We start from the raw sequence: 17,622 nt of genomic DNA on the forward strand, positions 1-17,622 counted from the left end.
TGCATGACATCTGTACAAAGTGTAGAAGACTTGTGACTGCAGCTATGAGCAGTGGCCCTTTATTGGAATGTCACTGAAAACCCCAGACAGTGTCTGTCATACCACTGTTTCATGTGACATATGTCCAGTCAGGGATGCGATGGCAGTAACTCATCACTATCACCATGTACTGGCTACAATCCTCACACTATGCTCCTGCTGTTCACAGATGTGTGTTAAATGAGTAACACAGGAAACAAATGGTTCCACACACTGACCAGTCCACAGATGGCTCTACAGATGGGGGTCCCTCACAAACAGAGCACTGTCTTGTCAGTTTTAAAACATGCAGAATAGCCATTACCACACACAGCTTGTTAAACAGGCAGTAGTCTCAATGAAGCATAGCTACACTTACATGCTGTAGTCATGTCTGGCACATCACCTTCCTATCTTTAGGCTATTTCCCACTGTGTATTTTGTTTGAGGAACATCCAGATATCATCTGTGATGCCATTTACCAAACACCAGATCCAGGTACCACTCACAGCGACTGTCATGGGCAAACACCAACATGGTGTTCCTAGATATTGTACTGTGTTTTTCACGCAAATGGCTATGGGAACATCATTACAGCTGTTCCACATGCAATCAGCTAGAGGAGGACTGCAATAGGTGCAGAGGCCATCACCTGATCATGACCATCACTTACAATACACAAGCTGCTGCTGAGCAGGTGTACACCTCCACATCCACCAGACAGTGTGTGGGAGGGGGCAGACAGAGGCAAAGTACATCAGAGAAGGGATTGAAGACTAAAACCTAAGCATCATCTGTCACACACCTACCAGTACAGGGGTTCAAACTCCTGACTGACGACTCATTACTATTACAAGTGCATGCAGTTACCCCATGTGCCACATAGCTGACATGTTGGTGTGCTGTAAGAACATATATGTGTGCTGGTGAGCGACATCTGCAACAGAGATATAGTAGACATACATTAGGTGTAGCACACATGGCTGTCCACATGAAAGGATGTCATTGTTAACACAACCACACTCTCTAATGGACTCACATTGACACTTTTTGTCAGGCCCACAAATACACTCCAAAACTACTTAGTTTGCCACACTGCAGTAATGCACAAGTACTATATGCACCACAGGGGATATCCAGAGGTTCTATGGGCTAGGGCATGTGAACGTGTTTGACATCTGTCGGTATGCCAATGGGAGTTATACTGGGAGTGACTGTGGTTGGGAGCATTATACCCCACACACAGACACAAGGTGCCAGTACTGACATGCATGTGTGCATTGTTTCATGGGTGTGTAGTGGTTGGCATGATTGGCTGTGCAAGATGGCTGTACAAGGCTGGTTGAGGAGTAATCCTTGGCATCACACCACCCGACAATGGTGTGCAGTGTGCTACAGGGGTGTAGTGTCTGCAATGTCCCACACAGATGGGTATTGTATGAACTGTCCTGACATCCTGGTTACCATTGTATATGGCCATAGCTTTGCAATGCATGCCATGTCTTTGTTTGATAGTCTTTGACATGGACATTGCCTGGGATGTGCATGTCCCATAATAATGTACAGTGACATGTACAGGTGTACCTGGTTTGGCTGGCACATGTTGTGTACACAGACTGTTATCCTCTGATATGCCAATACTGGCTTGGTGTGACAGACCCTGCACCTGCATTGATAGCATGATACAGGTATTCCCTGGTGTTAGTGGCATCGGTCCATACAGGGCACATGTGTAAGGCATTGTATGGCCTCTGTGGATCACATTTGATGGCACCAATATGTTGCAGGCATCCAGTGGGAACATAGGGAAGGCACATTGTCTGCAATTATGTGCCTATTGTACTACTGTATAGGGTGCCATGCCCTCTGCAGCCCACTGCAATCACACCCTGCCAACTATCCGTCATCAATGTGCAGGGTACTAGTAACATATCGGGATATTCTAGGCAAGTGTGTTTGTGTATGACACATGGGTTCAGGACATATAATAAGTAATAGTAGGGTTGCATACTTTGTTCACCAGGCCTTTTGCCAGATGTTGGGGTATGGCTTGCCAACACAATCCCTTGGCTGACTGACATCTGTACTTCTCATGAGGTAGACATTGTGACATATAAGATGGACACCATACAGGAAAACTATAAAATCCGCTCTCTAACATGTCCAGTGGTTAGACACTCACAGCCACCTTCACACATGCTCTGACAGTCAAACACACACACCTGCCATGCCCTGGAATAAAACCCCTACCTAACTAGTGTATCACACTACAGCATTACGCAGTTACAGCATGCACTTTGGAGATTACTGGGTTATAGTAGTCCCAGAGGTGTATGTCTAAGTGGGTGACATCAGCAGGATTGCCAAAGGTGATCATGTGAATTGTAAAGAGTGTGCATACTCTAAAAGGCATTGTTACTTTCTCAGGCAGACAGACACACACACACAGGTGGTCTCTCTTGGAATTGAGCCCCTATCTAACTAGTTTATCACACTACAGCAATACGCAGTTACAGCATACGCTATGGAGAATACTGTGTTAAAGCACTCCTAGAGGTGTATTCCTAGGTGGGTGACATCAGCAGGATTGCCAAAGGTGGTCATGTGAATTGTAAAGAGTGTGCATACTCAAAAAAGCATTGCTTTTGTCTTAGACACAGTTGGTCTCTCTTGGAATAGAACCGTTACCTAACTAGTTTATCACAAAACAGCAATACACAGTTACAGCACACGCTATGGACAATACTGGATTACAGCAGTCCTAGAGGTGTATTTCTAGGTGGGTGACAGCAGGATTTCCAAAGGTGGTCATGTGGGTTGTAAAGAGTGTGCATACTCTAAAAAGCATTGTTCTTGTCTCAGGCAGATAGAGACACACACACACACACACACACACACACACACACACACACACACACACACACACACACACACACTTGGCCTCTTTTGGAATAGAACCCTTACTTAACCAGTTTATTACACTACAGCAAGACACAGTTACAGCATGCGCTATGGAGATTATTGGGTTACAGCAGTCCTAGAGGTGTATTTCTAGGTGGGTGACATCAGCAGGATTGTCAAAGGTGGTCATGTGGGTTGTAAAAAGTGTGCATACTCTAAAAGCATTGTTTCTTTAACAGGCAGACAGACACAAACACACAATTGACCTGTCTGGGATAGGCAGACAGACACAAACACACAATTGACCTGTCTGGGATTAGAACACCTACCAAACTAGTTTAACACACTACAGCATTATGCAGTTACAGCACACATCATGGAGATTACTGGGTTACAGCACTCCCAGAGGTGTATTCTTAGGTGGGTGACATCAGCAGGATTGCCAAAGAAGGGCATTCCACGTGTACTGCGGGTTGTACATGTCTGTTACCTGTGTGTACTCGCTGCTTACTGTCACGAAAACACATTTACACCTGCTTACAACTGCCTTATGCAGTCCTAACTGACAGTATCAACAAGGCTTTCAGGTCTTGAACCATTGACCATGCACACTGAGGTCACTGGACATACCACTAAGCCATCTGCATTGTACACATGTATCATGGAGTCTATAATGCACATCCTACTACAGGTATTCCTCAGTACTGAAAACAAATGGGACAGTCACTTTGTGTACATATGTACAGTACCCTTGACTGTACTGTACTCTGTGAAACAACAAAGACAAGTCTACATCTGTACAACTGTCATAGCTACATATATATATGCACCTACGGGATGTGTACACACACATATACATATGCATATACACAGACACAGCCATAGCCATATATATATATATATATATATATATATATATATATATATATACATATACGCATGTCTGAATGCCCTTTGTGACACAGAAGGGCTCCAAAGGAACTGATGTGTACACAAAACAGAGGCATCTCTTGTGTTATAACATTTAAATCATAAGCAGTTCACCAGAGAAGGGATGGTTGTTGTGTATGTGGAGTTTGAGGTGGGGAATGATGGCTAATGTAATCTACCCCGGGGATTATGGAGTTAGGTTGGGAGAATGATGGCTATGGACCTACACCTCAGCGACCACTTCTGTGCCACTGCTCAACAGTGGCACAGGAAAATAATATACCCAACTGTAGTCGTGCTTGATTTTGTATTCTTTACCATTCCTAACTATGTAATACTTTGTAGACACCAGTCACTACAGATGGCTACCATGATGTGCTAAAAGGCATTATACATGTGTATGCCTGACTACAGGGTAGTCACACACACAAACACGCACACACTTGCCAGTATTGTGCATACACGTCCTGCCTATGTAAAGGTAACTAGTTCAGTGGTATGTACACATACAATTACACTTACTGATTCCATGTCTGAGCTGGATGACATCACAGGACCGATTACTTGCAGTGGGAAGGGGGGAAGAGTGAGGTTTAGCAGTTGACAAGGATAAAGGCCAGTGCAAAAGGAGGTATCTCTTTGGAATGCAGCAAAACCCGCTGTCATGACAGGATGCAGACACAAATACACACACACACAACCACACTCAGCCATTTGCTGACAGACACACTCAGGCATTTGCTGAGACACACACACATAAACACACTCGGCCATTTGCTGACACACACAAACACACGTACACAGTTGCCAGTGGTGGGATCAGTACTCCTGCCTATCTAAAGATCACTATTACAGTACTACGCAGTTATTAGATGCACCACAGAGATTACACATTCCAAGGCAGTCAGACTGCCCTTCTACAATTGAGGACAACAACAGGGAGACTGACAATCACAAAGTACATAGCTGTAGACCTGTGTGTTTAAATTAGGTGTCCATTACACCATGTATGCACAAACAAGACACATCATCCGCAGGTAGGCCTGAGAGGTATAGTTGTAGCACAACAGGAACCTGAACTGGAGTATAGCCATCTGCGGAATGGACAACTACTATCACTATTCAGGGTTACAGTGGGCATGCTCATACACTTAGTAGCACAGGGCCGTTTGGGATGCACTATGACTACAACTACCTGGGCATGCTCATACACTTAGTAACAAAGGGCTTGTTGGATGCACTGACTCAAATTACACAAGGTGGTAGTGGGTACGTTCATACACTTAGTAGCACGGGGCTGTTTGGGATGCACTCTGATTCTAACCACTGAAGGCCACATTGTGCATGCTCAAACACTTACATGTACAGAACATGTTGTAATGGACTCCTATTGTAAACACACAGGTTTACAGCTAGGTACATCTTACCTGTCAGTATATATGCACATCATACTGGATTGCTACCCGATACCTGTATGTGGCCTGTAAATGGTTTATCTGTGGTTGTGCTGTGTGATACACATGCATACATGTACATGAAGTACTGACATATATATGTTACGTATACACATTCATGCATGTGTGGACGTGACAGACAATAGGTTACCTGGATCGCACAGGCAGATGCTACCTACAGCATGTGTCACACACCTTGCTGCCCTGAAAGGCATACATTGATAGCAGGTTGTGGACAGTGGCATTATATGTGGAACAGTGGCATGTGCAAGCATAATGTGTGAGCCACCTTATATAATGGTTCTGAGGTGCAGGTGTCAAGATGACCTCTCCCGGCTGTGTTAATAGTTGTCATTATTAGCAGGACTGCTACCCTAAGGATATCTCACATTGGTCATATACACAAGTTCTGCCACTGTCCGTCACCTTACATGGGGCTTTTGCTACCAAACACATTAATTCTATGTGCAGTGAAGTCATGGTATGGGTGGCAATTGCTAGACCAAAACAATGAGCCAATGTCCTGCTGTTATTATGAGGTTGTACAGTGTCTGTCATTACGGGCTGTCATGACTGAACGACGAGCCTTTAACACAGAGCACATGCATGACATGGAATAATGCTGTGTGTGTCACACTGATATGTGCTGTTGTAATATATGTACACTTGGCTATTCGGTGAAAGCGGTGGTGTCCTACCAGTACATGAATACAACATCCATTATGGTGTAATGTTCGGCTATGTTTTACACATGGCATGGGGAAGGTGTGGAATGTATCTTCTTGACCTGCTAGTGCATGTACTGATGTAGACCGCATATGTGTACATGTATTGCTGTTTGTGTAGATTCCATGTGTGTGCAGTGTCTGATGTCTGAAGGTGACTGTTGTCTTAGTACATCATGCTGTTGCAATACAGCCTCAACATTGCCAACCGTATATGGTGATATGCTCTAAGTACAGTAAGCTGTACATGAGGTATAGACAGATGTTTGGACATGACTACTAAGTGGTGGGGGTTCTTTGCAGATGAATGTTTACTGAGGACAGCTCACTGGTGTGTTACAACCAGTCCAACAATAACCTGTGTACCTGCTAAGATCAGGTTTTGTTAATTGAAGTGGAAGACAGACAATGTAGAATGCTGTAAGGGTGACACTGAAGGCAAACCTCATGACACCTGTAACAGTAATACCTCCCCTGTGCATATATTGTGCTTATATCATCACAGTTGCCAAAGGAAAGAGTCAGTAAGCATTGTACCAGATGCGATAGTGCTGCACATCTGTAGTACCTATCATGAAATAGGCAGGTGTTTGATTCACAGTACTGTCATGTGTGGGTGTGTGTCCATATATGTCACGTATGGTTGGGAATACATCCCACGTTATCACTCTCCTGAACACTATTGTTGACACCAGTACAGAGTGAAGTGCAGAAATAAAGGCATAGACAGGTGGTTAAACCTCACACATGTAAAGTGTCTGTATGTGTGTGACATAGGTGTATATCTTTGTGAATGCCAAAGTGTGTGTGTGTGTGTTTGTGTGTGTGTGTGTGTGTGTGTGTGTATGACTGTCCGTGTGTATGGCTGTCCGGTTCCTGGAGTGAAGCTGTATTTTACCATAGTGAGATGTTAATGCCCTCTCCCCCCATCCACTCAAAGCAATCTAGCATCCCTGTTGATATCAGCAATCATAGACGGGCATACTAACCGCCTGTTGACATGTACTCCCTGGGGTGTGACCTGTTGTTACATAGCCTACTGATGGACCACCCTCCCCACATACACTCACTGCAGTGTAGTATCCCTGTCGATGTCCTTGATCTTAGGCCATTCCAACTACCTATACATGTGTAATCTCTGTGGCGCGTCTTGTAATTGTGTAGTACTATAATGATGATATGCACATAGGCAGAGGTTCTCATCCAAACACTGGCAACTGTGTGTGCGTGTCAGAGTGTGTGTTACTATGTCTGTGAATCCCTAAGTGTGTGGGTGTGCCTGTGTTTGTATGCTGCCATGGCAGTGGGTATTACTGTTTCCCAATGAGAAGCCACTATTTCCACTGGCCTTTACCCTTGTCATCCGGCATACCACTCTTTTACCCACTCCGCGCTTCATGTAACTATACCTGTGATGTCACCCACTATGGATGTAAAGGCTCTGAACACAGTAGCTTACTACACAGCTATCATGCTCTTGGATCATTAGAACAGTAAACATAATTGAAACATGGGAGAATATAACTGTGATGTGGAAGCTACAAAGTGCATGCAGGTATTGTCATACTGACCTGTGGGTAGTCAACATATACATATGGGACTCCCGCAAAAACCAACATCTCCCAGCACATGCAACTACACCTGAAAGAAGAAGGCAGAACGTCAAAATCAACATGCTGTTAGTGTTGTTACACATGATACATCATGTCAAACGTACAAAATGCATTCTAAAACTGCAATACATGGTATGTCTGCTGCCTGTCAACACTACTCAACAATACTAATCTACAATTGTCTACCTAGTATGTTCACCCTGTGTCAGACCATATGAACATGTCCCTGCACCGATGGTGTGGATGACAGGGATGTGGCACAGGCATCATCATATGCACAGGGTAATAATGTTTGCCAGAGGCCTAGGCTGTGCCATTGGATGAAATTGTGTGTGTGTGTGATAGGGCCTGTGATATCATTGGGCGTGTGTGGATGTTATGCCTGTGTGTGTTGAGGTGCCATACATTTGTTTCCAGTGTGTGTGTGTATGCATGCACACAGGTCTGGCATGTGGCTGGCCTACACAGGGGTAATATTGACAGCTGCAGACTGTACAAGACAGGTTTCACAGTACATGGTGTCCAGCCATGGCCACGTGACCTGCACCTGCCAGGGGTTGCATGGGCACTACCAGGCAGAGGTCCAGATTTAGTACCATCTGATGACACATGTCCACTGGAATCGTGTCCCTGTGGGGACCATCCAGGACCACATGCACGTGGCCTGCTGTGTCCTGGTGTGGACTGCACAGCACCAGCTGCACTGCTGATGCTACCGCCATTATGAGACAGGGCATGTTCAGTAGCATGTTCACGTAGACCTTCAATAGGTGATGTAGCTGACCTCCGTCCATGTGCCCAATACCTCACTCCCACCAGATGTTCCAGCCCAGACATGCAACACTCGAGGATCGACATGCCATGGTCAAGGACTCCCACCATGTCACCCAACCATCTATCCACAACATCTGCAAGATGATGATGAGCATTTGCAAGTGCCTAGATGTTGTCAGTTAATGAATAAACAGCAGCCCTCTGAAGCCTCAGACCTTCTCTGTTGTGCCATTCAGCATGTGCCTGTGCCTCCATTACAGCCTGAAACATGTGTCTAGTGACTCCAGCTGATGTTCTTGGTCTCGTAGGGGCATGTCGGCCAGTGGTCCTCCTACGAGCAGCGCTGGGCACATACCTGTGTGGGACATCACCAGTCTGTTGACTGGGATTGTGGTGTGCAGGCACACCTTCTATAGTCACCACACTTCCCTGTCCCATGCTACCACCTGCCAACTGTCTTTTCTCTATGGACAGTAGTGATGGGGTATGTGCAGGTAGGGGAACTCTGTGCAAGGATGAGGGGGAGACAGTGATGGCACAGATTCAACCCCTGAAAACCCTGCCTGCACCTCAATCATACTATCATAATCACTGCTAGAGTCTGTGGGGACACTAACATCAGGTGGACCACAGGAGGGCAACACACCTACATCAACACCTGTGAGGGGAAGACAAGAACAGTACATTACAAGTTATACCAGACACACACAGACAGACAGAGACACACACAGACAGACAGACAGACACACACACACACACAGACACACAGACACACACACACACACACACACACACACACACACATACACACTGACACACACACAGACACACACAGACACACTGACATACACACAGAAACACACTGACACACACAGGCACACATAGACACACACAGACACACACGCTGCATGCAGGTGATATGGCAGATGGCATTCAGCTTAGACAATTATAGTTTCAGCTTAGGCAATTATATTGGGTAGTTATCATACATCCCTGAGTTGCACACAACAGCATGCATGTGTTATATCAGATGGCATGCACCTTACATAATTATAGTGGTGGTTAGCATACACACCTGTATTGCACCATTTGTGTTACTAGCCTATGCCCCATACCTGCAACACAATGCATGTGCTTTGCACTGTTGCACTGCACTGCCATGGTGTGTGCAACATACATCACATGTTAACAGACCATCGCTGACCGTTGTACATCTGCCACTGATGCTTTGTGTTGGCTACCGCCCTTATGTGTGAGGACATGAGCTCTAGGGTATGTTGCCTGCATACTATGTTTGCCTGAGCCCTAGCTTGCATATCTCCCCCAAAGCAGTGCATGTCTGTTCAACATTATTCTGCCTACCCCTGAGCTGAGTGTAGACATTGTGCATTCGGCTGTACACACATGTTTGCCATGGCTGTCCCTATTTTGCAATGGTGCCACAGACCAGCACAGGTTTACAGTACACCAGCCCACTGTGTGGCGTATGACCTTGCCAATCACATGTAGTATGACATGTCTTCTGCTGACATGTTGAATGACATGCATACATGTGTAACACAATGGTGTCCTTTCCAATCTACAGTACGGTAGTGGTGTCCCAATGCAGGGATGTGTTATACTAACATGGGCCTTCAGCTGATGCAATGTTGCCTGTCCACCCTACAAATATGCAAGGACATACTGCACATTGAGCTGATGTGCATAGCCATTGCAGGGCATCATGTGGCTTCACAATTGCTATACAGTGTGAGCTACTGACACAGTTCATAGCCATGACTATGTTCACATACAATACATATCTAATGTGGAATGTGACCCACGTCACCGAGGTGTATACACAATAAACCCTAATGTGGAATGTGGGAAATAAATTCTCCTCACCACTACTAAAGACACCAAGGGTAGATAAATGAACAAAGAAAAAAGGTGTCATCCACAGCTTCAGGCTTCAGACTGTTAAAACACAATTTATTAATCGCTTAAAAAGTGAAGCTGACAGGATGTAAACTTCACTAGAATATGATGAACTGAAAATAGTTAAATATCCAAGCAGTTGTCATCCACAGCTTCAAACTTCAGGCTGTTAAAACTCAATTTATTGAAAGCTTAAAAAGTGAAGCTGACAAAATGCAAACTTCACTGAAGTACTGAAATAATTAGCCTGGTAATTAACATCCACAACTTCAGGCTTCAAGTTGTTAAAGCACAGTTAATAGATGCTTGGTAAGCAAGGCTGACAAAAACATATACTTCACTGGAGTGAAAAAAGCTGATGAAACTGTCCAAACGATACAGCTTCAAACTTCAGGCTGTTAAAACTCAATTTATTGAAAGCTTAAAAAGTGAAGCTGACAAAATGCAAACTTCACTGAAGTACTGAAATGATTAGCCTAGTAATTAACATCCACAACTTCAGGCTTCAAGTTGTTAAAGCACAGTTAATAGATGCTGAAGCCTGAAGCTGTGGATGATACCTAAGGTCTTTTTTTCTTTAATGTGGAATGTGTGACACAGGTCACAGAAAGGTATACGAATGACACCCCTGCACATCTGCAACCATATTAGTGATACCTGGCAACTATGCTCACACATGGGTAACTTACAAGTACTCTATGTCCCAAATGCCATCTGTGTACCTCACACACATGAGGAGCAGGCATGACAGTGATGTCTGACACCAGCAAGGTGAATGTACTGTATCTGTGGCTTGATTTGGATGTTGTGCAACACATGTATGTATTTGGATACTGTATAGGTGTATGCTTCCATGTTGTGACACACTCCAGATGTTCAAGACATGTTATGCCTACACAAGCTGTGCACAGGCCTGTGTGATGTTTAGTGTTTCACATCTGCAATATCACCATTACACAAAGGCCATAGTTATAGTGTGTCAAGCCAATGTACAACAGGGTGTACACACATGTTCATCACTTCTACTTTGTGTGTTGCTTCATGTCTCTGGCCATCCTCCATGGCCATGTGTACACAAGTTCCGTCCAATGGTTGTGATGGCCATCTTATTTCACATGTCAGCATTATCCCATATGACATACACCCATAGATGTCATATGCCCCACTGAGGACAGGGTTATGCAAATAAAGGGTGGTATGTATGGGATGTGAGACATGTTTTGCAGGATAGTTGAGCAGTGTTGCAGTCAGCCCACTACATGTCATGGACATGTCTGATAGCACATGACATTGTGTGACATTCATAGCAAGGGTATACTTCACAAGGGTGTATCCTGTGGGCCGGGCATACTCCAGCTCCAATACATTTAGTGTGTGTGCACACATATGCTCTCTGTACAGTACTGTTCATATTCCCAACTTGTGTAATGCTGATATGTAGTACCTGTCCCTACAGTGGAACACACCTCCACCATTGTATTCACTGTTGTCCACACATCTGGCAATGACAGTTTGGAAGGTTTAGTGTAGGTGTTTCATATAGTCTTCAATTGTTTCACATAGGTAAACAGTGTGATGCATTGCAGGTCTGACCAGTGTCCATTAATTGGGCCACCATACATTATGTGTACGTGTGTTATGGCAGATAACATGCAATAAAAATGTGTATGGTTTCTACTGAATAAACCAGACAATATGACAGTAATAGTCCCATATAGGTCATATTTAAATAAAAGTGTAACTGCCTGGCAATAAAGTTCTAAATCCTGGACTGGTTGTGTTTACTCTGGTATTGTATGGCCTCACATGTTGCATTCAGTCTACTTGCAACTTGCCAACATGGCTTTAGACCATTTCATAGTACTGCCACTGCTCTCCTATCCTTCTTTGATAGTATCAGTCATAACAAAAATAACAACATCCTCTCCTCAGCACTCTTTATTGACCTTTCCAAAGCTTTTGATATGGTCAACCACCATTTACTTATAAATGTACTAAGATCTCTTTCCCTAGATTCACTGGTTATTCAGTGGTTCCAGTCGTACCTTAACAACAGACAACAAGCTGTGCTTTGGGACAATAACCTATCTTCACATCTCCCCGTTACACTAGGAGTCCCTCAGGGCTCAATTCTTGGTCCCCTCCTATTCTCAATCTATATAAATGACCTTCACCTAGCAATTACTCAAGCTACCTGTATTCAATACGCAGATGATTCTGCAATCATCTGCTCAGCTAAATCCTCATCTGAACTACAGTCCTTAACCCATAAAATGTTTACTATAGTAGAAAACTGGTTTTTACAATGATGCCTCCTCTTGAACCCCAAAAAGACAAAACTATTGCTCTTCACACCCACCCGCAAGTCCAGCCCAATAAACTTCTCAGTCCTATTCAATAACGGTACCATTATATCTCCAGACCTAACCACTAAACTTCTAGGTATAACAATAGATAACAACCTTACCTATGAAGCTCACATTAACAATGCTATAAAAACTGTAAATAGGAAACTGGGCTCCCTGTATAGGATAAAGCCATTCCTTACTCCACAAGCCAGACCTTTCCAAAGCTTTTGATATGGTCAACCACCATTTACTTATAAATGTACTAAGATCTCTTTCCCTAGATTCACTGGTTATTCAGTGGTTCCAGTCGTACCTTAACAACAGACAACAAGCTGTGCTTTGGGACAATAACCTATCTTCACATCTCCCCGTTACACTAGGAGTCCCTCAGGGCTCAATACTTGGTCCCCTCCTATTCTCAATCTATATAAATGACCTTCACCTAGCAATTACTCAAGCTACCTGTATTCAATATGCAGATGATTCTGCAATCATCTGCTCAGCTAAATCCTCATCTGAACTACAGTCCTTAACCCATAAAATGTTTACTATAGTAGAAAACTGTTTTTTACAATGATGCCTCCTCTTGAACCCCAAAAAGACAAAACTATTGCTCTTCACACCCACCCGCAAGTCCAGCCCAATAAACTTCTCAGTCCTATTCAATAACGGTACCATTATATCTCCAGACCTAACCACTAAACTTCTAGGTATAACAATAGATAACAACCTTACCTATGAAGCTCACATTAACAATGCTATAAAAACTGTAAATAGGAAACTGGGCTCCCTGTATAGGATAAAGCCATTCCTTACTCCACAAGCCAGAACTTCTATTGCCCACACCCATTTAATCTCCACACTCCTCTATGCTTCATCCATATACACACATCTGACTAAAAACAACCTCAACAAGCTGTCAAACTCTTATAATAACATAGCTAGATTTGCCATATCTTCCTCTTTCAGGACCCACCACTGTCATAATCTGAAACAACTAGGCTGGCTTGAGCTACAAAACCAACTCCATTATAACCAACTTACCATTGCCCATAAAACCCTCTTCCGACCAACTAGAACTCCAATACTATCAAACCTTTTTACCCTATATAAAAACCTTAATACCTTACGCTCATCCAAGAAATTACTAGTATCCACAAGTATATCCAACAATATCTCTGGTGACTCTCTGTTCTCTAATGCTGTTGGAAAATACTGGAACCAACTTCCAAATGAACTGACATCACTGTCCTCTTTATCACTATTTAAACAAAAATTGAAACTTTACCTGAAAACACACTGGTTATGCCCCTGTACAAACCCAGACTAATCAAAAATGGCATTGCTATCATCACTGCTGACCCAGTATTTCTTAACCATTACTTTTACTTTCATGGACTAATCCATATCTGTTCCTTATTCTATCCACAAAAAAAAACAAAAAAAAAACAAACAAACAAAAAAAAAAAATTTCCTTGAGAATAGAGTTTCTAGCAAATTTATCTAATGTTCTGTAATAATTTTTGTATTCAATAATTGAAATGTTATGTAATAATCTGCAAATAATTTCTGTACATGCATTTATATGTTAATCATTTATGTTTATCTTTTTGTTAATCTTTTTAAGTGGAGCTTATCTCCCCGGGCCTCTGCTGAAAATGGACATGCATCCAGTTAGACTAGCCCGGTCAACAAATGTAAAATAAATAAATAAAATAAAATTCACCAAGATCTGATATCCCAGTAGTACTGTTGTGTTAGCCATTGTTTCTCACACTGTGCTACATAAAAATATGTTTAGGAATGTCTGTATAAGAATGTTGTAATTACAAGGCCAGATTGTACAATACACAGCGAATACTGTTCACATGGATGTACTTCATTTTGCAGAAAACTCATTTTGGCCTATGTAATTCCACCAAGTCCAAATTGCCAAAACATCACATCAGTAAATAATCAGTCTGCCAGTTTAATGTAATTGAAAATGGTACTGGCAGGGTATATCTACTCTTCCTCAATGTAGTGCAATCCTGGAGTTGGTAAACATAGGTGTGCTGGTGTGGGTGGCACAGCCCCCCCCCACTTTGGAGGGTGTGGGGTGGCATAGAACCACACATCGTGTGATTAACAACTACTTAACCCCTTAACATAAACTGTACAGTATAACAGAACACTAAGCAGGGGGATACGCACAACAGTAACCCCAATGTGGGTGGCTGTACCTATAACAACCACACCCAACTATATATACCAACTCCAGTATCGCTGTACAGTTGTACAGTGGGGGAGAGGGCATTTACACATCCACTACTAGTTTTGATGGAATGAATTTCCACACGATGATTGCTTTGAAATGTTACCTTTTGCCAGTTAGTTCTCAGACAAATGATCTCCTGGGAAATATATTTTATGCAAACTGAAGTACATCCCTTCACATATGCACACACTTACTTGGCAACACTGAGAGTAGAACCCCTACCTAGGTACTTATTGCTACTAATGTGTTTGGCCTTAATTGCACACACCACACAACTTGTAGCTTCCTGTAAAGTGAACAACATCACTAGGCCTTGTACAGTATGGTAATGGGGATGTACTGGGTGTTAATGGACAATACATAGTATAACATACTGTCACAGTTCTACTCATTCACATACTAGTGATCCTGTTCTTCATAGCTGTACACTCCAATGTTGGTAACCAAGTCCCACTTGAAAGCAGCACAGCCGTTTTACTGGGGATTACAAAAAGGAACAATGACAGAATATAATCCTAATTTTAGTTTATTTACTAAATTACACTTATTCTTTTATGGTTCTTCAGACATTCTCATGCTATAGGAATGGAAAAATCCTTTAGTCAACTTACACTAACAAGACATGGAAACATTGACAAACTAGCCAGCGCCAGATCCACAAATTTGCATGGGGGGGTGTAGTCTGGAAAGTCAATCAGCAAGGAGGGGTGCAAAGTGGAACACTGGGGAGGGATTTTGGAAAGCTCACCTTAAAAGGACAATCCCAGCATTTAAAATTTGGGTCCAACTCTTTTGTGAAGAGGGAGTGACAATGTCTTTATCAGTACCACCCACTTTGTTGTGTCAGCACGGAGCCCCTCCTTCCCTATCAGTTTAGTGGGAATATGGCATTCCGTTGAAGTTTAGCTTCCATATGGGAAGCCTTTCACAAGGCAGTGCTTATTTTCTAAGAATCCTTCCTAGCTGTATAAAGAGAGATTAAGTAACTGAATGCTGCTCAGCAATCCTTTGTTTTATTTACTTTGCTTTGTTTTTTGCAAGTTGCCATTTACAAATGCACTTGTTGCATTTGTAAATAAAAATCTGTACAAAAAATGGATTGCTGTACAAAAACAAACTACCAAACAAAAAAAAAACTGAGTTGTTTGACTGTGGAATGCACTGACATTCCTTTTAACAGGCTTGGCTAGAGTACTTGCAGTTTAGCAGCTGCAACATGTCATTTACAAATGCACTTTCTGCATTTGTAAATGAAAACCTAGAGTAAAAAATGGATCATTGAGCAAGCACTAACTACCAAAAAAAAAAAAAAAAAACACTGAACTGTTTTCACTATGGAATGCATTAGCATTCCCTTTTACAGGCTTGCCCATAGACCTTGCAGTTCAGCAACTGCAACATGTCACATAAGTGTGTGTGTTTGTGTTTGTGTGTATGTTCACGTGGGTGTGTGTGGGCATGCATATTATGAATGTGAATGTGTGAGTGCATGAATGTGTGAGTGTGCAAGTGTGTGTGAGTTCGTGTGTGACCTGTATATGATGATTTGCTCTGAAAACACAACACTCAGCCTCTTAATGCAAGAATTCCTTACAAAGCCTAAAACAATGGTTGGAAAATGGCCCAAAATAGGGATAGGTTTTAAATATTGCTCTATGAGTAGTATGTGTTTTCTGCACAATATAAAGTCTGAAACTCAAATGTATATCATTATTTAGTGACTTCAGTCCTCTGTGATTTGTCAGAATGCTACAAATTTTATGAGGAACAGACCAAAAAATAAATAAATAAATAAGGCAAAAGTCTTGACATTGTGCTAAAAGCTAGACAGATGTATGACCCTAAAGGAGACCGCTCAACCTCTTAAAGCAAGAAATATGGACAAAGCCACAAATAATGGGTCAGTGAAGTGCTTGTGCAGACATGGACATACCATTTAATAGGGTCACTAAGGGAAATGTTTCACTCCAAGTGAGTTAAGTGCTTGGGCATACATGCAAAAACTACTGCTGGGATCACCGGGGCAATATTTCGTTTGATGTCAGTGAAATGCATCTACAAACATGGACATAGTACTGAAAGGGTTGCGGGGGAAATGTTTTATTTGGGGTCTGGGAAGTGCTTGGTCATACATGGACAAACTACTGCTGGGGTCATTGAGGGAAATGTCACACATAGTGTCAGTAAAACTGGTTGTGCAGGAATCATTGGGAGAAATGTTTTATTTACTGTCATTGAAGTGCTTGTGAAGACATGGGCAGACTATAGAATGGATTGATGGAAAATGAATCATTTTGTAAGTGAAGTGCTTATGCAGACAGGGACAATCTATAGAAGGATTGCAGGGGGGAAATGTTTAATTTGGTGATAGTGAAGTGCTTGGGGAGACATGGACATACTACTGAAAGGGTCACTGGGGAAAATTTTCATTTGATGTCATAGTAGTGCTTGGACATATTTGGACAAACTACTAAGTGTTTGTGCAGACATGGATGTAGTACAGATACGGTCATTGTTGGAAATGTTTCATTCCATGTCAGTGAAGTGCTTGTGCATCTATGGACACACTGTTGAAGGGGTCATTGGTGAAATCCTTCATTTGGTGTAAGTGAAATGCTTATGCAAACATGGACATAGTACTGAAAGGGTTGTTGGGAGAAATGTTTATTTGCTGTTAGTGCAGTG

This window comes from Protopterus annectens, chromosome 4.part1 (genome assembly GCF_019279795.1).
Source record: "Protopterus annectens isolate FY-2018-M chromosome 4.part1, PAN1.0, whole genome shotgun sequence".
Taxonomy (NCBI): domain Eukaryota; kingdom Metazoa; phylum Chordata; order Ceratodontiformes; family Protopteridae; genus Protopterus; species Protopterus annectens.